The sequence below is a fragment of the Apteryx mantelli genome, chromosome 18 (genome assembly GCF_036417845.1).
Source record: "Apteryx mantelli isolate bAptMan1 chromosome 18, bAptMan1.hap1, whole genome shotgun sequence".
NCBI lineage: Eukaryota > Metazoa > Chordata > Aves > Apterygiformes > Apterygidae > Apteryx > Apteryx mantelli.
Window position 1 is genome coordinate 1,022,641 of NC_089995.1, and position 24,735 is coordinate 1,047,375.

At 50.8% G+C, this 24,735-nt stretch overlaps 1 protein-coding gene across 4 annotated transcripts in view; it reads left to right on the forward strand.

Moving 5' to 3' along the window:
* Positions 1–909: 909 nt before the first annotated feature.
* The window catches only part of EPB41L1 (erythrocyte membrane protein band 4.1 like 1), a 94,557-nt gene continuing 70,731 nt past the window's right edge, over positions 910–24,735 (forward strand). For 2 of the 4 annotated variants that reach the window (XM_067307919.1, XM_067307920.1), the window contains exons 1-2: positions 933–989; positions 11,521–11,570. The gene's annotated coding sequence lies outside the window, so the exon portion shown is untranslated. Of the gene's footprint in view, positions 1,039–11,520; positions 11,571–24,735 lie in introns of all 4 variants that reach the window. The other 2 variants (XM_067307921.1, XM_067307922.1) reach the window with 2 other exon arrangements.

Genomic DNA, 24,735 nt, shown 5'->3' on the forward strand with positions numbered 1-24,735 from the left:
AGTGTGCTTTTAATGTTGTGCTGTATTTTTCCTCCTGTTTGTGACTATCTCCCTGAGTTCCCCAAAAGGTTCGCTGATGGCCTATAGCATGCCGCAGATGGAAACTGGTGTCCTATGCATGCATGTGGCAGAGGCAACTGCCCCTCCCCCCCTTTTTATCTGCATCTCCTGGAGGGAGCTATCTATCCTGACACCCTCAAAATATAAAAGTCAAATTTCATGTACTGAGGTCACCTGGGACCTGGCTTACAGGCGCCCCGTGGCAGTTGCTGTACAAACACTGCACCAAAGTCGCTGCAAAACCTGGAAGACGTAGCGCATGGGGGGCCCACTCCAGCCAGGCAAGACCATGCAAGTTCTGGGAGAATTGTCCACATTACCTGGAAGTGACAAAATCTTCCCCAAACTTCCTCCCCAAATGAAGCTAAGTTGCTTTCTTGATGAAAAAAACCTCAGTCAGGGCCTGCAATTCTCTGCGGGGGACATGGCAGGAACAACAGGGTGCTCCAGAGAGGCTCAGAAGGGATGAGGGGCCTGCAGGAGGCTGGGCCGGGTGCAGCCGTACAGTCCGGGCAGGACGAAGGGGAGCACGCAGCCCCGCTGCGGGACCCTACCCGGGGCGCACCCTGGATCTCCCGGAAAACCGCCCCGCGACTCCCCGCCCTCCCGGGCCCGGGTGGAGGCTCTGTGCGGCGAGGCGGAGCCCCCGAGCCCGGGCGCGCCCGAGCGGGCGGCGCGGGGCCCAGCGCAGCGGAGGGGAGGGGAGGGGCCGGGGCCTGGGCCGCGGGCGGGGCGGGGCGGATGGGCGGCAACGCCGCGCCGCTCCCCCTCCGCAGCGCCACTCTGGCCCGCTCCGCCCTGCGCTGCGCTGCGCTCCCGCCGCGCGGCGGGCGGGCAGGCGGGCAGGCAGGCAGGCGGCAGGGCGGGCGGCGGCGGCGGCTGCTGCGGCGTGGCGCTGCGCCCGGGAGGACGCCGCGGAGCGGGCCGAGGTGAGCGCCCGCGCGGACCGGGGGGCGCGGACAGCCCCGGCCGCTCCAGGTAGGCTGCCGGCGGACCGGGGCCGGGAGCCGCCCGGGCGCGGCGTGGCGGAGCAGGTAGCGTAGCCTGCGGCTCATGGGGGCCGTTGGAGCCCCGCCTCGCCGGGAGACGGCGCAGCCCTGCGGAGCCGAGCCGTGCCGCGCCGCGGCCACTCCCCGCTCGCCGGGGCGGCTGCGGGCTTTTCCCTGCGCCTGCTTCCCGCCGCAGGGAAGGCGACTGCGGCTCTTGCAGCCCGGCCTCCCTTTCTCGGTTGCGGTGCGCCGAGGGCGTGTTGGAGGTCGGGGCGGGGAGCGGCGCAGACAGCGCAGCCCGCACCTTGTCTTGCCTCCCGGCCCGCCGGGAGCGGGGTCTGCGCGGAGAGGGGCGACGACCCGCTCCCCCCTAGCCCCTCTGCCCCGCCAGTGGTGCGGGATACCGAGCTCGGGCGCCACCCGTGGGGTGGGCACCCTGCGCTCCCCGCCCGAAGCGGAGCGAAAAGAGGGTGCGGGGAGACGTCGGCTCGTGTCAGATCCTGGCCTTGCAGCGGGACGAGCCAGCCCCGGGGATCCTTAGCCCGACACTGCTGGCTTGCTGTAATAGTGCTTAACCGTGGGGCCGTAATTTCAGGGAGACGATTTACATTAGAGGGAGAACGTGCAGGGAGCCAGGAACAACTTGGAATGAGTCCTTGCATATTTCTGTGGTTATTTTTGGAGTATCATCATATGGCAGGAGGTGGGCTCTGGAGGTATCCTTGAGCTCAGCATTTTCTACCCAGGCTGGTTACCCGGGAGATTGTAATAGGGGGCCTGCACGGCCCTTTTCTCTCTTCTCTCTCTGTGATTTCTGTAGAAAACATACTATTTCTATTGCTGTTTCCACTGTGGTATTGTTTCCCTCTTGCATACCCAGCCATTCTTTCAGTCTCTTACATTATGAACCCTTCTGTGGACAAACAATGGTCTGGGTATGTGCAGCAGAGTATTTGCGATGTGTTCCAGGAGCAGATGATGGAAAAGCTCTGTTTGCTTTGCCAATAGACGGTGTGAGGTGACTCCTGATCAGACCCCTCTTCTCTGCCAGACTGAAATGCTGTGAAAGGTGTGGCTTTTTCAGCATCCTTACAGAGATGGGTCCATGCATCAGCCTTGTTCCTGAACTTAAATGGTGCTTTCCCTCCAGCTTTCTCCTGCTAGACTTGCCCGAGGTGGTCTTTGCTTCCAAACTCCAAACTGCTTGAGATGGGGAAAACATGTTACCACGGTCTGCTCCTTAGGGCTGGCTTTCAGGCATCTGCCTCTGTTGCAACCCACTGTAGGACTCTGTACCTGTCAGATCCCATTGACTCCAACTGCCCAGGCTGCGGGTGTGACTTGTACTGTGGCTGGGCAGGCTGGGGAGCTGTTCTGGTGGCCTTCAGTAGCATGTCTGCCTTCAATCAAGTTTAGTAGCATAAGCTGAGGGAAGCTGGGTTTGGGCGATGAACCTGGCAAGAAGGGAATTTCTCTTTAATTGTATTTTTTGGCTTCAGTCTGGCTTGGCTAGAGTGGAGCCTGTTTGTGTAGTTCTCACAGGGTGCTCAGAGCCATGCTCTCCACGAGATCCGCAGGCTTTGCAGGCTCTGCTGAACACTGTGTTCAGCCCTGGCAGGAGACACAAGGCATGTTCTGCAAGCTCTGTGCCAGATCTTGATTATTGCAGCCTGTGACAGGTCTACAGCTATCGTTTCTGTCCTAAAGTGTTCTCTTCTCATGCAGGGGCATGTGGGACTCGCTCTGTGTTTGGTGTCAAAGGATCAGTGCATACCCTGGCTTTGATGCGAGCTGCCTGTGGGTGATGAATGCTGTCTCCCCTCCATGAGGCTGCTTATCTTTGTGTCTATCTTGTCTTATCTTATCTTACCTTTTTCTGCTTCCCTTTGCTGCTGGAGCCACTGATGGGAAGAGAGTACTTATGTCTTTTCACTTTATAATCATTGGGTTTTGTTTATTGCTTTAGCAGCAACCTCACATGGTAATGGGGTCGTTAAATCAGACATTGCTGTGAATAACAGAGCCCTGAGTGGGATCCTTAGTGCCAGGAGTGTCTCAGGAAGGTTGGATACTGGTCTGGGTTAGCTACAGAGTATGCGTGTTTGTGCTGACAGTAGGCTGTCTTTGGCTGAAGGTGATGTGCTTTTTCCGCATGGCTTTGGTTGCATGCTGATGTTGTAGCTAGAACTGGCTAGAATTTTAATTTTTATTGATTTTGAGAAATCGTCATTTTCCAAAACTCTCAAAAATTTTCTGTTTTGGACGAAGCTTCTAAGAAAGGTTTCCAAAGTCCAGTGTTGCATTTATGGTCAAAAAACTTGTGTGTGGGAGAGATGCTGTGTTTCCGGCATGTGAGAGGTGAAGGTTTCAGTACCTTTCCTGTCTAGGGCAGGAAAGGAGCTTGGTGGGTTCCCGTTTCCCAGGCTGCTGCTGTGATCACCGCCATTACAACAACCTTGTGAGGTGTCTCCTGGCATGTGATTGGTGGGCAGCCAAGTGGGGTGGAGGGATGAGCTGAAAAAGGCCTTGGTGTCATTGCAATGTAGAATGGGGAAATTTTTAAAAATCAGTATTCCTTTCCCAAGAGATTAAGTTCCATTTAAGCTTTGGGTGATGACCCTTGGTCCTGGTGAGGAAATAAAGCTCTTTTTTGATTTACAGAATAGCCTTTCATGCCTTCTGTTTAAAGGACTGATCAGCTAGTCCTCTGAATAACTGAAGTGCCACTCTTTGTATTGCCTGCACTCCACCTTGCTATAGCGTTGTTGAACAGTTTTGCATAATTAGAGGAGGTTGTCAGAAATGGACAGTCCAGTCAGGTGCCTGACTAATTTTCTCTCTCAAATTTTTCCCTCAGATAATGAACATTTCCAAATTAGGAAGTCATGGAGAATGGCCTGCTGGTAAAAGTGCAGGGAGTGGGGCTTGTCCTTTCCCAGATTTGCTCGTGTTTCCTGCCTTGTCTCACAGAGATCACTTGATTGTCCTTTGCCTTAATTTTATTTAAGTATAAAATGGTGGCATTTCCCTGCTGCCTTTGGCATACTGATATGCTGCCTGAATGACAGCTGGGATACTGATGGTGAAGCGTGTGAGGAGATGGGGTGAGGATGGGCTTAAGCTTTGTGGCAGATCAGTGTGGACATTTGTACGGCCTGTGTTTAGCTATATAGTAGACTTTCATGCAGTGCCTGTCACTTGGAGGTTTGAGCCTATTCTGAAGTCTGAAGCTTTGTTTTGAGCGTAGACGTAAAAGAAGAAACAGAAAACAACGGAGATTCTCGAGCCCTATTGCAGGAAGCTCCTGCGCAGGAAGACTTATGCAGTTATAAATACGTGACTCTAATACAACATTTAAAAATGTGCTTCCACTGAGGCTGTGATAGTGATGGTTGTGTGGCTTTTTGTTCTCATTAGAGCAGTCAGATGGCTCTGAGTCAGCAGGTTTTGATTCATCAGGGCTGTGGTGATAGCGTCGGGGAGATCTGTGAGATTCTGCAGGTAAAGGGAGAAATCTGACTGGAGTGCTGGGTGGGAAAGGCTGGGTGACTCATTCTGGCCTGGGTTCTGTGCTGTTCTTTTTGTATTGTCGTGTCGGGGTTCAAGCCTGGATTCCTGGCCCACGCTCACTGTTGGCTCATGCTCCAACTTGAGCCTGGAAGAAGTTGTATTTAGCTGTGTGAGCTGGAGGGTTGTCTCTCTTGGGAGCTCCCTTTCCAGCAGTATGGATTCACCTGCCTTGGGCCGGTTGGCTCTATAAAGTTGAGCCCAGCTCCTGACAACAGGGAGTTTGCCAAGTGGACCAGACTTTCTCATGCACATCACCTTGTCTGGATTACAGGAGATGGGAAAGATGATGGGTGCAGGCTGTCTTTGGTGGGGATGTGTTCCAGTATTCCTTTGTGGCCCATGATTCATCTCTCTTGTCAGCAGCCATGCCAAGAGCTTTTGGGCTGAGTTTTACACTTGGACTGGAAGCCAGAGTTGCTGTCCTTGTGCTAGAGAGGGAAATATGGGACCCTTTGTGGAAAGGGTCACTCATTCTAGAGCCTAGGGTGTGTGATTTGGTACAACTGCTTCATGGCTACTTGTCTCAGTAGTCAGCTGAGGGTCCTCTGAATTGCTAAGAATTAGCAATTATATAGCCTTGCATATAGTGAGTATGTGAGAGTGCACATGTGCATACACGTGCATATTCCCGGATTTGCTGCCTGGGGGTAGCAGACAGACCCTTAAAATCAGAAAGATAATGCTCTGGAAGATGAATTTGCTTTTGTCTTCTGCTGATGGTCTGTCTTTCCGCCTACAAAGGGCAGTACTGGCTACCCTGGGGGCTCAGCAGTGCCCTAGACTGGATCTGCATGGTGCAGGAGCCACTATCCCTGGGAGGAGCCAGGTCTGAGTGAATGGCAATTCAGGTCTCCTGTGGTCAGCCAGGGTGGAGAGCAGACTGTGGGGCACAGAGGAGACCAGGCTGACCCTATTGTGCTCAAAACAAGACAAATGAGGCTGAAGCTGCAGATCTGCGTTTCCCAGCAGGTCAGCAGTTTTACTCAAGTATTTGGTCTCTTTGTGGAGATGAAATGTGGTGTCAGTTTAATATCTGATCCGTTCCCCTTTCAGAAGCCAGGCTTCTGCCCACTGGCTGTAATCAGACCCTATGGTGATCTAGCTGGGCTTTGCTGTCCCATATGGCTCCTGTTTCCCAGTCTGGTCCCCAAGACTGATGCTCCTTTGCAAGGTATTGAAAATAAGGTCAAAATTGGGATCAGATGCTGAAGTAGTGTAAAATGAGTCCTGGATTAGAGCTGATACTGAATGAGGCTTTTACGAAACAACATTTTTGCCAGATTCCACCCACCCGACTCCTTTCTCTCTCTGTTCCTACTAACCCACTGCCTCAGCCCTGTTTGCTGACTAGCAGCAGAGCAGAGATGTGTGCTGGTATCCTTCACTGCGTATCAGATGGAGAGAAAAACACAGGGTGGAGTCATCTCTCTTGCTGCACAAAGAAAATGTTGAGGTATCTTTTCTGCCTTTGGTGGATTTTTAGGTGACTGGGAAGAGATTAAAGAGGATCTTAACACATTCACAGCCCCTTCCCACCTCATTTTGCTGTGAGTCTGTTGCTGTCATGGTATCTTTCAGAAGATATTTTTAGCTTGCTTTTTTTTTTAAGCTTTTTTTTTTTGGTATCAGGCTTTTGAAAGGAAACATGTTTCTATGGGAGAAGAGGATGAGCCATTTCACAAGATACTTTGTTATGGGCAGAAGGACCAGGAATCCAACTGTGCATGACACATCCCTTTTGTAATCACTGAGTCTTGTTTGGTGCAGTTCTTGCCAGCAGAAAGACTTCCTGGCTCTGCCAGGGGCAGCCAGGTATGCGCACCAGAAGGCTGCTGCTGGAAGGGAAATGTGGGAGTCAGGACAGGGAGGGCAGTAGGGTTGGGGAGGATGGACTGGCCAGTTGCATCCTCCTCTTGTCCAGCTACTTGAGGTCATGATCTGGGTGGACATGCATCAAGGGTTGCAGTGCTGAGAGAGGTCCTGCAGACTTTTCTCCCCTAATGGTCCAGTTGGGGAAGAAGTACCAGATGAATGATAGAAGCAATTAAACGTTCTAATTAGATGTGCTATTGATCTCGTGCAGTTTCTGCTGGCAGGAGTTTCTGCCAAGCACTGGATAGCATGGCACCTGACAAAGCTCTGGATCTCTTCTTTTCCTTGGAAGTGGAAACTTGCCGATGACCACAGAGAGATGGCAAAGGTCTTAAAGTGGGAGAGCAGTGTTATGTTAACGTTGAAAGGATGATCATACAGCTAGGTCTGCTGCTTGCTATGGAAGGGTGGAATTTTGAAAAAGAATACAAAAACCAACATTGAAACCGAACTTTGGGATGGGAAACTTCCAGCCTGCATTTTCAGTGGTGTTGTCTTCTAGGGCAGATTTTTTGAAAATCCTGATAAATGAAGTTCTGGCAAAGACGACTGGCCAGAACAACAGAAAACATTCTTTGAGCTCTGCTCTGGCTCGGGGTGTACTCATGCCTGCAGGTTCCCTCTGCAAATTCATTGAGGCTTTTATCCTGGACACCAAAATGAGCTTTCTGATAGTATGGCGTGAGTGCATCCCTGCTAGTGACCTTGGTGTTGTGTATAATATATCTGTTTCAGCTGTTTTCTGGGTGGTTTTTTAGGAAAATGCAGCTAGCTGTAGGATGACTATGTCTGCATTTCAGCTGGTTTGTGGCAGGCATAGTTGGAAAGACTAAAGGAATTACAAGTGGAGAAAATGCAGTTGCCCATGCTGTGTTTTTGTTGGGATGAGGCAACTTCCACCATAGCTCTTTTTGCACCGTTGCAAGAGCTTTGCACGTCAGTCCTACCTCCTGTATGCCTGTTGTTGGCTGCAGCAGCCCCGCATATGCAGACAGCTTCCCATGTTAACCTCAGGGGCTGGACTGCCTGTGATGTTGCGGTCCATGGTGATGTCCAGCGCTGTCTGGGCTGCTCCTTCTCACCTCACCAGAGCTGATGTGATCGCAGCATGGGGTGGAGCTGTGCACAGCTGGACGTCTCCCTAGCCTTGCTTAATGCTCGACCAAGCTGCCCTGGGGCTGCCACGCTGCTCTGTGCCGTTTGTGTTTCTGCTCTAGCGGACAGGCAAGGGGGACAGTGTGAATCCCTGTTTCCTTCCTTGCCCTTTGTTAAACTGATCAGCATCTTTGCAATGTGCTGGCCTAGATTTCAGCTAGCTGGGCTCAACATACAGCTTCCTCCTAAGCCCAGTGAATGGCTGAGCCTGCCAGTGTTGCTGACTAGGATCTGCCCATTTGTCTGGCTGCTTCAGTCTTCTGGCTGCAGTTGGGTATCCCAGCGACTGCTTTGACAGCCAACACACATGCTTGCCCTTTGCAGGGTTGGGCTGGCTGTTTGCTATGGGGTTGTGACAGTGTGGGTCACTGTAGGATATTTTCAAGCCCAGAGCAATCATCTCGGCTGAGATGGCGTGCACACCAACACAGTGCTAGGGAGAGATGTATGGCAGGAGATCTTGATGCAATCTAGCCCAGATTTTTGCTAGCAGGAGTGTTACAGGGAGCTGCTTGTTTGCAAAGGAAGCTTTCAGGCTTGGGGAAGGGTCTTGCTCCCAGGTGTCCATATTCTCAGAACACTTCATTGATATGATATTAATTGATGCAGTAGCTCAGATCTCAAAGGTCTCCCTGCTCAGAGACTGTTGAAATGCAGCCAGCCTTGGTAAAAACTGCTTCACACAGCAGCAGAAGACAGGAAGGAAGATCTGTGTCTAAAGGAGAGTGCAACGGCTTTGTTTGACAGCATGTAGATACCAGTGCTGTTAAATAGGCAAGCTGGGAGTGTTTGGTGCCACCACCCTGCCTTCAGTGACTACTGAAGTGCTTCTTCAAAGGCTGGACAGAACGCAGCCCTGGCAAGCCCTGGATCCTGGTGCTGCCAACACGATTCCCCTTTTCCTGGGTCTGAACAAAAGCCTGATGCTCCCACAGCTGGCTGTGCGTCTGCCTTCTATCTTTTTTGCAGGCGCCCACAAAAATCACTGAGCTTGGTAGAGCAGTAGCAGGGCCATGGAGGCTTGTCTCCATGCTGCGTGGATGGAGAGAGCAGCTGGGGAGAGAGTCCCACAGACCTCTGTAGGTTTGTGCGACCTTGTCTTGGTGAGAGCAGGAGTTGCTGGTGTTTGAGTCCGCTCCCAAAATCAGCTTGGCCTGTTGGGGCATCTGTGTGTCCTTCCTGCTGGGAAAAGGCTGAGCTGTTCTCCTCGTGGAGCCTTCTCTCAGGACTATAGTTTGGCTCGTTAGCCTCTGGGCAGCTGCATTTGTGTGAAAAGAAGAGGCAGATGAAGGGGAAAGAGAGGACCCCAGTGGGAGCTGGGATCAGTAATGCGTTGGCACGTATGTAACAACATGTGAGAGTAGCCTCATGCTCCTGACACCAGGTGCCTGTGCTGCCAGTCATGGTCTGCATGCATCCCTTGACTGCCGTGCACTCCCTGTGTTGGAGCAGGGAACACTTTCTGTGCTTAGCTGTGTGCTTATAGGAGTGTCGGAGGAAATACTGTTTTCAGATTTGAAAGAATAACTGGAGCCCTGGGTTTAAATCCCATTCAGGGCTCTAGTGCAAAGGCATTTAGGCTCCTGGGCTGGCCTCCATTGGCCTCGTGATGCCTGCTGTTAGTGGTGTGAACAGGTAGAGAACTGGAGTTGCAGGTACAGCCAGTGCTGTTGTCAGCTGGGCTGTTACTGTGCTAACAGTACTGTCTTTGGGAGTCCAGGTAAAACTGTGGTGTTTGACTTTGCACTGTGGACTGGCCACAAGTGTCTTGATCTTCAGGGTGGCTGAACACCAGAACAGACTGCCCAGAGAGGTTGTGGAGTCTCCATCCAAACCCAACTGGACACAGTCCTGGACAACCTGCTCCAGCTGAGCAAGGGAGGTTTGACCCAGATGATCTCCAGAGGTATCTTCCAACCTCATCTATTCTGTGATTCATTTGGACACAAAAAATTAAGAGGGAGGTGTGCTTGGGTTTTGGCATCTGAGCTGGGTGTTGCTCAACGCTCGGAGCGTACTGCAGCCGATTGTGCACTGTCAACTGTGGCATTCAGTGAGTGCTGTAGGGTGCCTGCTGGCTGGGACCGAGCCAAGCTCACTGAGATCCCTGACTACCCAGACTTGTTTGGATATTGGGTCTTGGCTTCAGGGATGCCTCATGTTGTGTCTCAGCCCTGCTCCAGAATACAGCTAGACAGCAAAGCAAGTAAAACTGGTCTACAAAGTGGCTACAAAAGAATCCATCCCCAGTGGATATGGATATACTGGAGCGTTTTCCAACTCCAGCATGTAATGAGGTTCTTGCAGAAGCTCTCTGACCATACTCAGATTGCACTTTTCATGGTGGGACAGTGGCAGACAGTTTGGGAAGGGGCACGGCACACCAGGGTGGGAGTGTATCTCCCTCCTCTTTCAGCTGTAGCTCTCATGCAGATCATTCAGGGGTGAAATTTCTCCCTACTCAAAGGTGAGTTTGTTTCCCTGCAGGTACTTCCCTCCTGACCTTAATGTATCAGGTTTTCTGCCAGACAGGAGAGCAGATGATCCTGTCCTCATTCAGAAGGGCAAGGTCCAGAGTCAAATGCAGTAGCTGGCCCAGTTGCTGGGCTGCTGGAGATCCACAGAAGTAAGGCTTGAGAAAATGACACAGGAAGATGCATAGTGTTGCTGTACTGTTTGGGGACTCTGTCCCAGTGGAAATGAGGCAGCTTTTGTGCACTGAGCAAGTTCTTGAGAAAGTTGCTGTGGATGTGTGTCATTCCTGAGGAGCCAAAGCCTGCTCTTAGCATTTCCATGTAGGGCAAGCTGTGTTGTACTAAGTACAGCTGATGAGAGAAATGATGGAGAGAAATGATTTCACTGAATCACTATGAAATGTGGAGTGAGTATGGTCTAGGACCTTGAGGCTGGGTGCTCTGAGGGACTTTCATTTAGCATCAGTGCTTTGCATAGGCAGATCATCCTGCCTGCTTTGCATTTGTGCTTAGCAGTGGAGGCAGCCACAGACTTTGCCTGTGGGCATGTTAAAGGTACATTTGAAAATTAACCCTTGTTGTTAAAGCAGGACCTATCCTAGCTGCTCTGTAGGACATTGCTTCTTCCTTCATTTAACTGTAATGAATATTGGGTTTCAGCTCTTCCTTGGGTCTGATAGACTCTCCTTTATTTTTTTTTGTCCGCCTATTTGATGTAGTTGTAATCTAAAAAGTTGGCTCTGAAACTGCTTTGGCAGAATTCAATTTGCTGGGCATTTCCTATTAAAACTGCTCATTTTACCAATGATATGCCAAACCTGCCAGTCTATTTTTGGCTGGGTAAGGCAGGCTGGTTCCTTGTGGCTCATGCATGCATCATTACCCAGCATAAAAATCCTGCAGACCAGATGTTGCCCTCGGCAACACTGGCCTGGGCTATCATTTTCGGAGAGGTCTTGCAGGTGAAGCGGAGGGACAGAAGACAATGGCATTGCACAGATGGTCCTGAAATTAGAACTTGGGTAGCAACTGGCTATGCAAGCCAAGAAAGTATCCGTTTCGCTTCTTGGAGGTGTGTTGGTTCTGCAGCGCTGCCTGTAGTAAATATTTGCTTTTATCACTCAAATTAGCAGAGCTAGCTCTAAACACATGCGGCGAGCAGACCTGCTGATTTAGAAGGTGCTGTTTTCACATCAGTCTCTTTGAGAGCAAAGCTGCATATAAAGTAATCTGTAGCTTAAATTCTCTAGTGAGCAGATTGGTATGGAATCTAAATGCAGTGTTCGAGCAGTTAGGGCACCATCTTGTGATGAAATGCTTGGCTAATGCCCTTCTGTGTGCCTGTAATCATTCCTAGGAGGATTTTTTTTTTTTTAACACATCTGATTTTTTCTTTGCAGGTTCTGAATTGTGCCTGAACAGAGTACTGAGAGCAGCCCCTGGAAGCAGCGTGAGTTTATCCTGAAAGCCTTTCCTCTCCTTTCCAGATCCATCGTGAGGCTGAATGATTTTTTTGTAGTGCACAAGGGCTGCACTGACTGGTGGCAGGAGATTGGAAGTAGTGTTGCAATATGAGAGAGACTTGTGCAGTGAACTGTTCTTTACCAGCAACCCCCTGTTAGGCCTGGAAATCTGGCCTGCTAACTGCTGAAGTGCAAGACTGCTGGGATTGGGCTTTTTATGTCGTGTGTGTGTGTGTTGAGGTTTTTCGTATTTAGTTAGGAGTTAAGCAACAGCCCCTTTGCCAACAGAAAGGCTCCTACCAGCTGTCTGTGTCTTTGTATGCTGACAAAGCTGTTCTTGGGACATTGCACTTAACGCGCTAACTTTCAGCTTTTTTTTTTTTTTTTTGTGCAAGGAATTTTGAGGAGGGCGGTATATTTGCAAACCAGCAAAATGTGACATTGTATTTTGTGAAATGGCAATTTGAGTTTAGGGTGTACGTTCCACAGCTTCAGAACGGGGCTGGGCAAGGTTGGCATAAGACTTACTGCAGAAAAGCTGATACCACCTGGCAGCTCAGAATAGAAGATAGGAAAGGAAAGCAATAGATTTGAGATGTAAAATTAAATTGTTGCAATGCCTGGAAGTATCTAGAGCCTCTTGGCCTGGGCCTTCACAAAGAAGTCTCTGAGTCCTTGGTGTACCCCACTGGCTGGGTGGCTTTACTCTGCTCCAGTACCTTGGTGCACAGTGAATTTGTACTGTGCAAAGACTCTCGTGCAGTCCTTGTGAACTCAGTTGTGAACTTTCTCCCATGCCTCCTGTGGGCGGTGTGGTGCAGGGATAGAGCATTACCTGGGAGGAAGAAATCTAGGTTCTGCTCTAGGTCTCTGACCTGCAAGCTGACCTTGGAAGGGGGGTCAGCAAAGCAGCAGGACTACCTCAGTTTCTAGCTCCAAAATGAGAATAAGGTACCATTGTCTGTAAAACAGGGACATCTGTTGCAAATTGAAAGCATTTTGCTGAAGACACGCTGGATATGGCTGCTGCTGCCGCCGTTTGCTGCTTTGCGATGATCTGCAACATCCCAAGTGATGTGTGGTGCCCGTATGGGGCTGAGCCTCCTAGAGTGTTCATTCCTAGCCTGTGGTGTTCCCTTATTCCTCTGTCTGCTCAGGGAACAGACATTAAATTCCAGCCTTTGGACAGTGTGTGCTGTGTCAGATGGTGGTTTGTGGCTCTCCCATGGCACCTCTGTTCTTTCTTATAGCTCTCTTGTGTGTCTTGCTGCGCCCCACTATCCTATTCTGGGCTCTCGCCTAGATGACAAAAGTGCATTGCTGCCTAGCATGCTGTGGTGGTGTGCACCAAGTGGGGCTTGCTGAATCTGCTGCTTCCTGCTCCTCAAGCCCGGGACTGAATTCTACCCTCGTGATGCAGTACTGTCAGCGAAGGCAGGCTGTGCTCCAAATGCAGGTGGAGGATCCGTGTCTTTGAAGAGAGCTGTAAATGGGCTGCTGCAGATGTGCTCCTCAGGGCTAGAGATATTTCTGACTCTGAATGGGGCAGCTTGTTAATTTTTATGAGCAGTTTCTCACCAGTACTTCCAAAACACCATCCCTTGAGGAAGGCTCTTTACAGGTCCAACAAAATGCCAGCCTGGTCTGCAGCTCTGCCACATCCAGGGATGTGTTCTGTCTGCAGCAGGTCTGAAAAAGGAGGAGGAGGGCTTGAGTGGAGATAATAAAGGAAAAGGCCAGTGTTTCTTTTCTGGTCCCTTTTCTGTATGCCAGCGAGAAGTTCGGATGCTGGGAGGGCAGTTTTGGAATTAGGGGGAGGCAGAGGTGTAGTCCCAGATCCAGTGCTGACTTGTGTGTGACCCTGCATCCCTGTGTGCTGCTGTGGGGTGCTCCATTGTGCTGTGTATGAGGGGTGTGTTTCTCCCCAGTGCAGTGTACAAGGGCTGCTGCGGTTACCTTGCAGAGCTGACTCCCCCTTCCTAGGTATGAGTATCTTTTTTCCTTCCTCCCTTTGGAGGCCAGTGTCCTTTCCCCTTCCCGAGCATCTTGCACCTGTTCTGCATGGGATCCTTTCTTTTCCTGTATATTTGTGGCTCTCCTTGACAAATCCCAGAGAGCCCTGCAGTCTCCTCTTCCCTGTCTCATTGCGTATCTGAGCAGGGCTGTGCTTTGGGAGGGCCAGGAGGAAGCTGTCCTAGGTGGAAGGATAGTAAAAATCAGATAGAAGGAGGTGAAGCTTTGATCATCTCTTTTGGCTGATGAAGAGAGAAGCTGAAAGATGCTCATCTGTAACCCTTTGGTACCCAGGAGATGGATGGATGTGATGGGGCTGCATTCCCCAGCTTATTGCCCTGCAGGAATGGAAGAGATTTCTTGCATCTCTGGTGGGAGCCCGGTCCTGCCCGTTAGGGGGTGAAGAAGGGTGGCTTTGCCAGTCCCCAGAGCACTCGCCAGCCACAGGCCGTCTCTGAAGGAGTGAAGCTGCTGCCAGGAGAGCAGCCCTTCCTTGCCTCTGCTGATCCCTATGGTATCCCTGGCTCTCTGCCAGCTCGGGAAGCTGCCTGCCATTCTGGAGGCAGCACGTGGGTCCCAGTAGTGACCCTCAGGGCTGGGGGAGCCTTATCCCAGCCAGGGCCTGGGATCTTGCCTCCTCCCTGCTCTGCAGGGCTGTATTAGCAAGGAGGGTTGCCCCCCATTGGGGCTGCTGAAGGGGGTCAAGTCCCATGGGTGAGGTCTGCTAGGGAGGTGAAGAGTAGGGCGGGGGGATGGATGAAGAGCACAAAAAAGCCACCTCTGCTTCTCCTCTGTGCTTGGTGCTGCACCTTAGTGATGTTAGTGAGCCTTGCAGTGACTGCGGAGCTGGTGGTCAGGCCTTGGTACCTGATGATCCTCTTGCTTTTGCGGATGACCTCAGTGTCCCCAAATGCAGCAGAAGATTGGTGGCCCAGGTCTGGGTGTGTTTGGTTTCTTGTTTCTCTTTTTTGCTAGTGTCTCAGTAACAAGACTTCCCTGCTCAAGGCACAGACACACAAGTGACTTGGAGAAAACACGTGCACATTAGAGCAGAACTAATTTGACACTGTCTGCTTGAGGCAACTCTGAGAAGACTTACCGAGCCATGTAGCATCAGCTGCTGGGGTAAGCACAGAGCCCAGGGGCATGAACAGAGCCCAAGGGCAGGTAGAGAGCCTTTCTGTCCCATGTCACCAGTGTAGGACAGGTAGCCTGGGCCAGCTGCGAATTTGTGCTGAGGGAAATATCCCAATGCTTCTGTAAGGACTGGTGATACTCCTATCTTGACATGTTTATCATCCTGTGGATGAGCCTCTTATCTCTCTGGTTCGTTCTGCAGCTCCCTCACAGCTGATATAGTATCCTATGTCATGAATGTCACATAGGGCTTGCTATTGAATATTGGCAGGCAGAGGTGAAGGAAAAGGGCTAAGTCTCCTTGGTAGAGTTTCCTCAGTGGAGATGGTCGTTCTCCTAGGAAGTGGTGCATAAGACATGATTTTAACCTTGGAAGAAATGGCACTTTTTATCCACTGCTTTGGACCCTGAACAGGATTATTTTGGGGCTGCAGATAAGCAGACTCTTGCTATACAGCATTTTCTGGCCAGCCTGCCCAAGAGCTTGGGACTTCCTTGAAAAGGAAAGAAAAGATGGCAGAAGGCCGGGTTGAACATGTGCCTGAGCTGGGCTCCCTTTATTGGCTCCTCTGGCTGTAGGTATTCTCTTCACCTATAGCTTGGTCACCTTTCCTCTTCCACCACTCTACTTATAGGTTGGACTTGTAGTTTCTAGGATGTCTTGTCCTATGTCCTTCTTGCACATAAGGCATCTGATCTCCACTGGCTGCTACATCCCAATGCAAGACAGCTAACCCCATGGTACATACTTTCCGTGCTTGCTTTTACATGTGAGCAATTCTGTAGTTGCCACAGAGGCAGCAGGTGACTTGGAAGTGGGGAGAGGAGCTGCTGTCTGCAGTCACCACCCAGAGGAAGAGCATTCCTTGATGATGCATGGTCCAGACAGTTTGCAACACTCCTTCCTGCTTCTGACGTGTGGCTGAGATGTCTTGCTTGTCTGGTGCTCCTCAATGAGTCAGCTACCCTCTCTACTGTCATGTTGCATATCTGCTGTGGGTTGAGTTAACAGTTTTTGCTTTTCCTTCTTAATGCACTAGTTCTGCTCTTAGAAAGTGGTCAGGAATACTGTAATAGGCTTTGTTTCAGTCGGCCTCCCTCTGCTAGAGCTAAGCTTTTAGCATCAGGAACCTTCTGTCTTGTTCATGTGACATCTACTGTGTATGTGTGCTGCTGTTAAGCAGCCCTGATCTCCACTCTAATGCCTTCCCTCTGTGACCTGTAGAGCAGGAGGGAAGTGGGAGCACCAAGGCCTGTGAGATGGGGCATGGGGGCCAGCCAGGCAAGGCCAGCTCTGCACCCAGGCTCTCAAGGACACAAGGGAGCTCCATCCCCAAAGCAGAGCTCCCAGCACTGCTAGAACCTGGCACTGAGAAAATTTAGCCCCAGTAACTCTGCTTGCAGCAGTTTCTAATGGCAGTGAAGCACCGATGAACAGAGTAGCTGCTGAGGTTACTCCCCAGCGCCTCAGGCAGGATTAGCTCCTTACCGTAAGAATTGGCCCAGAACATTGCACTAATCATCTCTTTCACACCCTCACTCTGTTTTACAGATCAGTTGAGAAGATGAAGCAGCTCTTGCCTCCCAGCTATTATTGCACTTCCTCATGCAGCAGTGGGAGCCTGGCTTGGAGCTGGCTGGCACAGGGAGCACTGCTGACCACCTTATCCTGGGATGGCCTGCAGGAAGCCCAGGGAGCAGCCCTGCTCCTTCTACGGGAGCTGGTGGCATCACAGATATTTGCTCAGAGATGGCAATCCTTCCTGGACCACTGGGTGTGGGCCTCAATGCTCTGCCTGCTCCTCACAGCCAGATGAGGGCCGCTGGTGCACTTCCCTCTTGTTTTGGGGCTCATGCTCACTGTGGTATGAGCCTTGGTCAATGAAGCTTGCTCTCTGCAATCTGAGCTGCTTTGGCCTCATCTGAGCAAATTGGTTTGTGGTGTGTGGCAATGCATGCCCTGACGGTTGATGAGAACTCTGCCAGCTCCCTCAGACTGAGCTTGGGAGAGGATGGCTTGTGGCCAAATGTCCTGCTTGCTTTGACTGATACTTCTAACCTCTTCTGTATCATGTTGGTTAGTGGCCAGACTTACCACATGTTATGTTATAGCTGGGATGCACATCTGTCTCTGGCCCTCTCTCCAGCTGGCTGTTTTAGGCTTAACTGCCTGAGATCAGTACTGGGGCTGTAATCTTGCCCTACCTTTGGGAGTGCTTTTGGTGCTGTCTGTTCAAGTGGCAGGAGTTGCTGCCTTCCTTTGAAGGTGACGCTCTGCTGCTCTGACGGCTGTGCGCTTACCTCTGAAGTGTTTGGCAGATCTTGGTGTAGCTGAGAGTAAGGCACCGTCTCAGCCACGGATTTTGGCCAAAGATGTGAAGGGCTGGGACAGGCTCCTGCCCTGCCCAACTGGTGATCCCACAGAGACTGAATTGAAAGGAAGACCTGTCCATCCTCAGGTCCCTCTGGAGCAGTGTCTGCCATCTGGGACTAGAGTTTCAGCAGCTCCCAAGGGATGGAAAGCTGTAGGCAATGTTTGAGCAGGTGTAGTCTGGGATGCAGATCTGCAGAACTTGCTCCCAGGAGCGGATGTTGAGCCTGAACCAAGTGCAAGAGACCACCCTGGCCTCACTAAGGGGATGCTCTGGGGCATGGTCTTACAACAGACCTTACAGTAGGCAAGTGCTGATGGTGGCAATTCTCTGGACTTCCTCCAGCCCAGCTCCTCCCACAGCCCTTGCTCCTCTCTCCTTTGTTCTGGGCCAGAGGCTTTTGATTTTCCTTTCTTGCCTTTTGTCCCTGTTGTCGAAGAGGTTAATGGTGTGTTTGGGCCATTTCCCATCTTTGGCAGATAAAAGAGCCAGCTGCTAAAAGCTCCTCAGCGCGAGGCCAACAGGCTCTGGGGGGACTGCTGTGCTCATTGCCATGTGCTGGACTTATCTGCATCCTGCTGACAAGCCAAGCTAGACAGTGCAGGCCGGGGACGGTGCCTTTTACCTGCCTCCTGCTATCTCTCCCCAGTGCCAGCCCATCGGATGCACCTCCTGCAACAGGTGAGTGCCTTTTCTGACTCTACGTATGGTTGCTTCCCAGCCTGCTGCGAGAGAGGGTCCTCAGCATAGCTGTTACTTTCTCTATTGCAGTGTTGCTTGGGGACCCCTAGAAAGGGCCAGTTCTCTGTTGAGCCATGTGCTGCCCTGGAACTCAGGACTTGGTTCATAACTTTGCTCACCTGCAAATAAGGCAGGACACTTGGGTATGACAATGGGGAAAAACCATCTGGCAGGGATCTGGAAGGAGCTCTGCGCTGTGATGAGGAGTAGTTGGAACAGGGAAGTGTCTTCACAGACAGGAAATGAGGTGGGAGCAGGAGGTCGGATCTCTTGCAAATGCTGTGTCATGTGAGGGACACTTGTCTTGCTCCCATGTGCCTGTAATGGCTCAAAGGCTGCTTTGAGGGAGCCGATGCTGCGCTCCTATGCGTCCGGGACAGCGTTCATAGCTCCACGTGCTTCTGCTTCATAGACCCCACCGTCCTCCTGCCAAATCCCAAACAGTGCCCGGGAAATCTCATCAGCCCTGGTTGACAGGGGTGAGTGTGAACGTTACATACTTCCCAGAGTGGAGATGTGACAAGTCTTTTTCCTCACTGCAGAATTATATTTGAATCATAAATTTCAGATGAAAAGGGCAGGAGGGCCAGGGAAGGGAAAAGGCTGCTGTAATCCTATTATGGATTCACCATGGCTGCTTCTGCACAAGACCACTTGGCTGCAAATAATAAAGTACCGTTATCGGTGTTGCCAAGGTAACGGGAGTGTTCAGCCCAGTAGGGAGATGTTGCTGGCATTGCAGCCCTGCTTTTTATGAATTTGAGTCCCACCCCTTTGCTGTTGCCAGTGTGACTGCCCAAATGGTTGTTTCTAGAGATCGCTTCCAGAGGACGAGTTGGGCTGTAGTGGTGTTCATGTCTAGAAACTTCCATCAGAACATCCCAAAGTGCCTGTGGCTGTGTTGGTGTTGGAAACCCTGTGAGGGTGGCTCTGCCTGTGTGGGCTGAGGCTTGGGCTTTTGGGGGCATGGCCACCTTGGTGCCTGGGATGGACACCCCAAACCTGGGGGGGTCTGGGGAGAGACACTCATGGCAGACCAAATGAATGTAAGTGCTTCAGGAAAGCTGATCCAGGAGCCCACACTCCAAAGCTGTCTCCAAACAATTTTCTTGTGTTGGCCTCAAGGGCATCTCTCCTGCCTGGAGAATTTGGCATTGGCAGGTGGTGAGAGGCTTGCTTTGGGTGACGTGTCGGAAGGGAGGTCTTTCTTCTGCTCCTCAGCTTTTTCATTTGGTAAATGAGACATGCAACACCCTTTTTCTGCGAAATGTAGGCTTGTGACTTCTCCTCTCCTGGAAGGCAACCATCACAGGGCTGCCTTCAGTTGAGGAGTGACTATGGAGCCAACCAGCTGTGACACGTGGTTTCATGGTCTCCGTATGTCTTTTCATGTAAACCAGGAGGGGGATATAGCTTGTTAATCTCCCCTCAGGGCACTGCCCATGCCTGTGTAGATGCATAGCTGTCACACATGTCCTACACCTCTTCTAGGCAAGACCATTGTGTCTCCCTGATGTGTACTGAGCTCTGGGTCAGTCTTCAGTAGAGGCTGCCTGTGCTTCTCCTCAGAGCACATCTGTCTCGTGCCTGAAAGAGATTGATGTCCTGTCTGATGTGGCTGAAGGTTCACTGGTGAGGAGTGGTACTCATCAGTGATGGCTGTCATTTATAAGAGGCATCTCTGGCTTGTTCCTCTTGTGCTGTGAGTCTTGTGCCTTAGAGAGACTGCTGGAGCACCTTGCTCGTGGTTGATGGAGCATGATAGATCTTCCTGTGTGCTGTGTGGGGGTGAAGGCTGGTGCTCTGCCATGTGCTCAGCCCCACTGCATGGGCTCAGGCTGCTCGGTAGCCCAGACAGTTGTCTGCAGGGCAAGGCTGGGTAGCATGGGACGGAGATGTTGGGCTGTGGTATACCTGGCAGAGGTTTCTTGATTAAGCGATTTACTCAGGTGAGTGAAAACTCATACAGGAGCATTTGCAGGGTTAACTTGTGTTGTCCTGGCTGAGGCTGGCCTCTGATTTAGCTGAGAGGGCAGGGACTGCACCAGTCTGTGCCTAAGTCCACTTGGCACAAACCACACTTCAGCTGCTTGGTGTAGTCTGAGAGAGGTGGTGCTCCTGCTAGAGGGAGGCTGTGCTTGGGTTGCAAGAACTGTCATCTGTGACTGGGCTGTCTGAGGGCCCCAGGGTGAGGATGAGAGCTGTCTTTGAGTTTTGCAGACCTTAACCACAGATCTTAAGCTGAGTTTAGAAAATGTTTTTCTGCCAAGTCAGAGAAACAACTCTTCCTGGCTCCTCTCTTGACTAGCAGCTTTTGCATAGTGTAAACTTTAGCCTTTTTGTTGATTGCTCCAGTGGTAAAACATGAAATTCTCCCTTTGTTTGTGCCTCGGGCTTCTGGGCTATACTCCCTGCTCTACAAGTGTCTCAACCATGACACCAGGCTCTGGCTTTGGTCATGAGCAGAGTTCCTAGTCCCTGAGTTCAGGTCACTCCACAAGAAAGTCCTGTGCTTGGATGTGGGATTTTTGTGCCCTGCTGCTTGGTCTGATGTGCCTGTGCTATTTCATGGGACTTCTCTGTGTCCCATCTAAGTCTGACAGGAGAGAATACTGATAATCCCTTCACAGAGGACTCTGCCCTCTTTGCGGTTTGGGTCTCTGCCCTTTGGTGTGGTGGGAAGGAGAGGTTTAATTCACTACTTTTTTTTTTTTTTTTTTTTTTTTTTTTTTTTTTTTTTAAGAATTCTCTAGCCCTTCCTTCTGTTGTCATTTAATTGTCCAAGTTCCCTGAATTCCTGTCACTTGCCCTGGGGGAGAATTTGAGACACACCAAAAGAGATTGCTAGATTAACTTCTGCAGGTACTAAGCATATGTCCTTTGGGAGCTGGAGGAATAAACAGTGAAGAAAAACAACCACTAAGGATTGTTGAAGAGGTAAAGTGGAAAAGTTGGATGAAAGTGAGGGAAACCTTAAAATATTTGCTTACCAGAAAAGATCTCCCTCATCCCTGGGAGGCCCACTGGCATGATGGGTGCCTGCAGGGAAAGGCTCTCTCCAGATTAAGACCTGCCTGGATGCTGTATGGGAGAAAGCAAGGCTGGAGTAGTTCTGCAGTGGGTTCTCAGGGCCTCTCCCCCATTTCGGTCTTGGCATGGGTTTCTAGATCTGTTTATCAGGATTGTATCTGTGCATAATATAAATGACTCTGCTTTCCATTCTCATTCCACCTCCCAGGGCGTTTCGACTCCTTGCTCTGAAAGATGAGTGCTCATCTATTTGAGTGTGAGCTTTCTGTCTGTGACTCTAATTCCCCTCCCTCTGCAATGGGGGAATAATCACTTTAGTCTGACTTGAAAAGGGTTGTTCCTGATGCCCATTTCTGAAAGTGTGGCTAGCATCTGTGTGTGTGGAAGATGGAGGAGAGGCATCAGGAATGAAGAGAATTAACTGGCTGGCTTCTTACTTAGGGGTCTACAAATGCATCCTGGGGATGAGTGTTCACCGGGTCTCAGCAGTGCAGGTGGAGGATCTGCACCCACCCAGCTGCAAGCCATTAGTGAAGCACTGGGTCCTGGGTTGAGTGTTGGCAAGAACTGACTGGCAACACTTGAAACCTGCCTGAGCATTGGCCTTCATTTAAAAATAAAATAAAATAATTTAAACTTTATGTTTGGGAATAATTCAAAGCAAGTGGAATGAAATCCAGGTGGTGGTGTTGGCTGAAGTCTTGAGACAACTTCAAACCAGCACTTGGAGAGGTGTCAGCGTTTCAGTCTCTAGCAGAAGCCGCCTGCTTTGCTTAATGGTTGCCTAGCTGCATGGGGGAGGCATGGTGTGGGCGACTCCAGCATTAGCTAATGAGCCTGCTGTGGCTCCTGATTGGTACCCAGGCCCCACTGGTGCCTTTGACCAGTCCTTTGTGCTTTTTATTAAACCTACATTCAAAGAAAAATGCTTTTTTTGAGCAGGCTACAGTAATTATTTTGTTGCACAAAGCATCTTCTTCCCACACCTTTAAAAAAAAAAAAAAAGCAACAACAACAGAACTGAGATATTCTACTCTGCTTCAGTGTGAAAGCTTTATTTTTTGATTAGCCCTGGTGAGCAAGCAGGATGTGGTAAGATGGGTTATGTGGATGGGTTCTCTTTCCAGAGACTTTCCTGCAGACCAGCTTGAGCTCCTTTAGCCCAAGGGGCCTTTGTCCCTTGTCCTGCAACATGCACTGCCTAGCTGCAATGTTGAGAATAAGATAGTATTGCAGGTTTAAAACCAGTGTTCTCTGAAGCTCCTAATACTGTTTAACAAGCCTCTAGGACAATGTATGTGCAATCTCACTGATATCTCACAGCACTGATGATTAATCAGATTTTTAGGTGCCAAGTCAATGAAAAAGCTTGCTTTGCTCTCAAACTTTGAGCACCCTGTTTCCATGACAGGCTGGGTCTCTGCTGTAGACACCAGTGTTGGTGATGGTTTAAGGAAACCCAGAAGGTTTAATTTCCAGCCTTTATTTTCCATGATTAACTTAGCAATTTGCTTCTCCTCTTTCCCACCAGCTAATCAGTCTTTGCTCAGAAATGGGCTGAACAGCAGCATAAATTGTAGGCACCACCAAAAAGATGTTTACAAGAGCAATTTTATTCCTTGAACTCCAGTTCTTGCCTGTTTAACTTATTGATTTGCTGCTTTTCTTACTGTGAACTTGCAGCATTTTCTTCCCCACAAAGGAATTTTGAGCCGTTTGGAGGAATTTCCCCAAGACATTGATCTGTATCAGTTAGGAAGTAACAGTGCTGAGATGTATGTTTTTCCTTGCAAGCAGAGCAGTCTTGTTCTCCTGCCCAAGAGGCTCAGACCCTTGGGGGATGGCATGCTTGGCTGAGAGTTGGGTGCGCAGAGGGAAGGGGAGGCAGGTGCTATCTAGGAGGCAGGCTCTTTCCCTTGGGTGGATGCTTCTGAATTTGTGAGGATTTGCTAATGCAAAAAGCCTGGCTGTCGGCCCAGTGATTTGTAGCTTGGGGACTTGGGAGAAGGGAGCTGAGTTGTAAAGGATAATCTTGGCCAGACTGCAGGAGTGAGCTCAGCCATGTCAGTGTCCCTGCAAAAGCAGGTTGTGCGGTGTTGAGGGAGATGCCAGTACCTGCTCTGCTAGGCTGGCTGCTTGAGATGGGTGGCCTCAGCTGGGGCAGTTTCGATTTGTCCCTTTCCTTTCCCCATCCAGCATTTATCAGCTTCTGGCAGCAGCTGGGCTTGGAGTGGGAGGTCTGTCTTGTCCAAATCCTTGCTCCCTTTCCAGTTGGTCTTGGGTGCCAAGGCAAGGCTTGGGGCTAGTAACGTGGGAGGCCAGCGTTCCCCTGTGGGTAAGACCCTGGTTGTGGGACACAGGGAGGCCAGGAGAGGAGGTGACAGCTGAAGTGCGTCTGTCTGCAAAGCTGGGTCCTCTTGGTGCCGGTACTACAGTGGAGAGAGGGGCAGTTGCGTGGAGGCGAGGAGCACAAGGCACTGAGGAGTGCAGGCTTCGGGCTTCACCTCCGCTGCTGAGCCGTGCTGGCGGAGCCTGTGTTCTGTATAGGGCCCTGCCATGAGGCCATGCCGGGGCTCAGGTGTCTCTTGTGGGATGCTGGTTGCTAAGCAACTGGCAAAGGTAGAGCTTGCTGGGCTGCCGAGATGCCCTGCACTGTGTCTGTCTGCGTAGAGATTCATCCATATCCTCCCAGCGTGGGGGCAGCGGGAGGTGCTGCTGCCCCACCGGCTGCCCCTGGTGGTCCATGCGGCAACCCTGGGCATCATTGACAAGGCATTTGGGGCTTTTCTGCCCAGAATCACTGATGCCCTCACCATGTGGAGGAAAGTTGTCTTGAGGCTCTGGCATCCCTTTTGTATGGGGCTTCCACCTCAGTGCCACTGCCCTACCTGGTTCTTCCTCCTGCGTCTCCCAGTGCTGGTGGCTCAGATGCAGCCCCTTGGCCAGGGTAGGGGCTGCGGCTGCAGGACAAACTGGCTGTGAAGTGTTGGGAGAGGGGTATGAGCTCTTTTTCCCTGTGTGAGACAGTGACAGGTTGTGCAAATGAAGTGTGGGAGCCTTTGGTCCCTCTTAGGTTGTCGCTACGTGGAAAGAGGGATGGGCAGGCCCTGGTGAAGATCCAAAGGTTTTGGATGACCTGAGAGCTTCAGTGGCAATGCTGATCAGGTGCTGGTACTCCTGGGTTCGCCTGCAGGGCAATTGCAAGCATACCTGGGGAAGTTATTGCTTTGTGTCCATTTTCTTCATAATCTGCTCCCAAACCCAGGTGTTTGTAAGGCACTTTGAGAGTCTTCTCTTAGAAGCAAAAAATACCTTGGATTAAATGATATCCTACAGTGAGGAAAACTGCTGTGTCTAGAGCTGTTCTGGGGCTGGATGAAGGGGAAGTTGCTCTGGATTGTGGCTTAAACTGTTCAGTGTGATGCATCTGCAGGGGTGCTTTGCCAGTGCGCCGTCATGACGAAGGATTTTTTTGTGCTCAATGTTAAGCAAACTGCTTTCTCCCCTTCCCTCTGCCGTAATATTCCTGAAGTTCCTGCCAGTGCTTCTTGCTGGGTTATGTGCATGGAGCTTTGGAAGCGTTGAAGGCCCTGGCTGCACCCTTGAACCATAAAACGCCTGTCTCCCTTCTCCTGCTGTCTTCTCTGAACTCTGCTGACAGTGAAAACATACTTTTTAAAAAGTATGTGTTTGCTTGGAAGAGGCACATTCCTGGCTTTACAGGGCTGCCTGACATGCCAGAGGAGGTGAACTGTGCAATGTTTCTCTTTGTGAGAAGTCTTAATAAACCTTCCCGCCCCACGTGCTTTTTCCTAGAGCAGAGGGCAGGATGCAGGCAACCAGCAGAGGAAAATCCTGT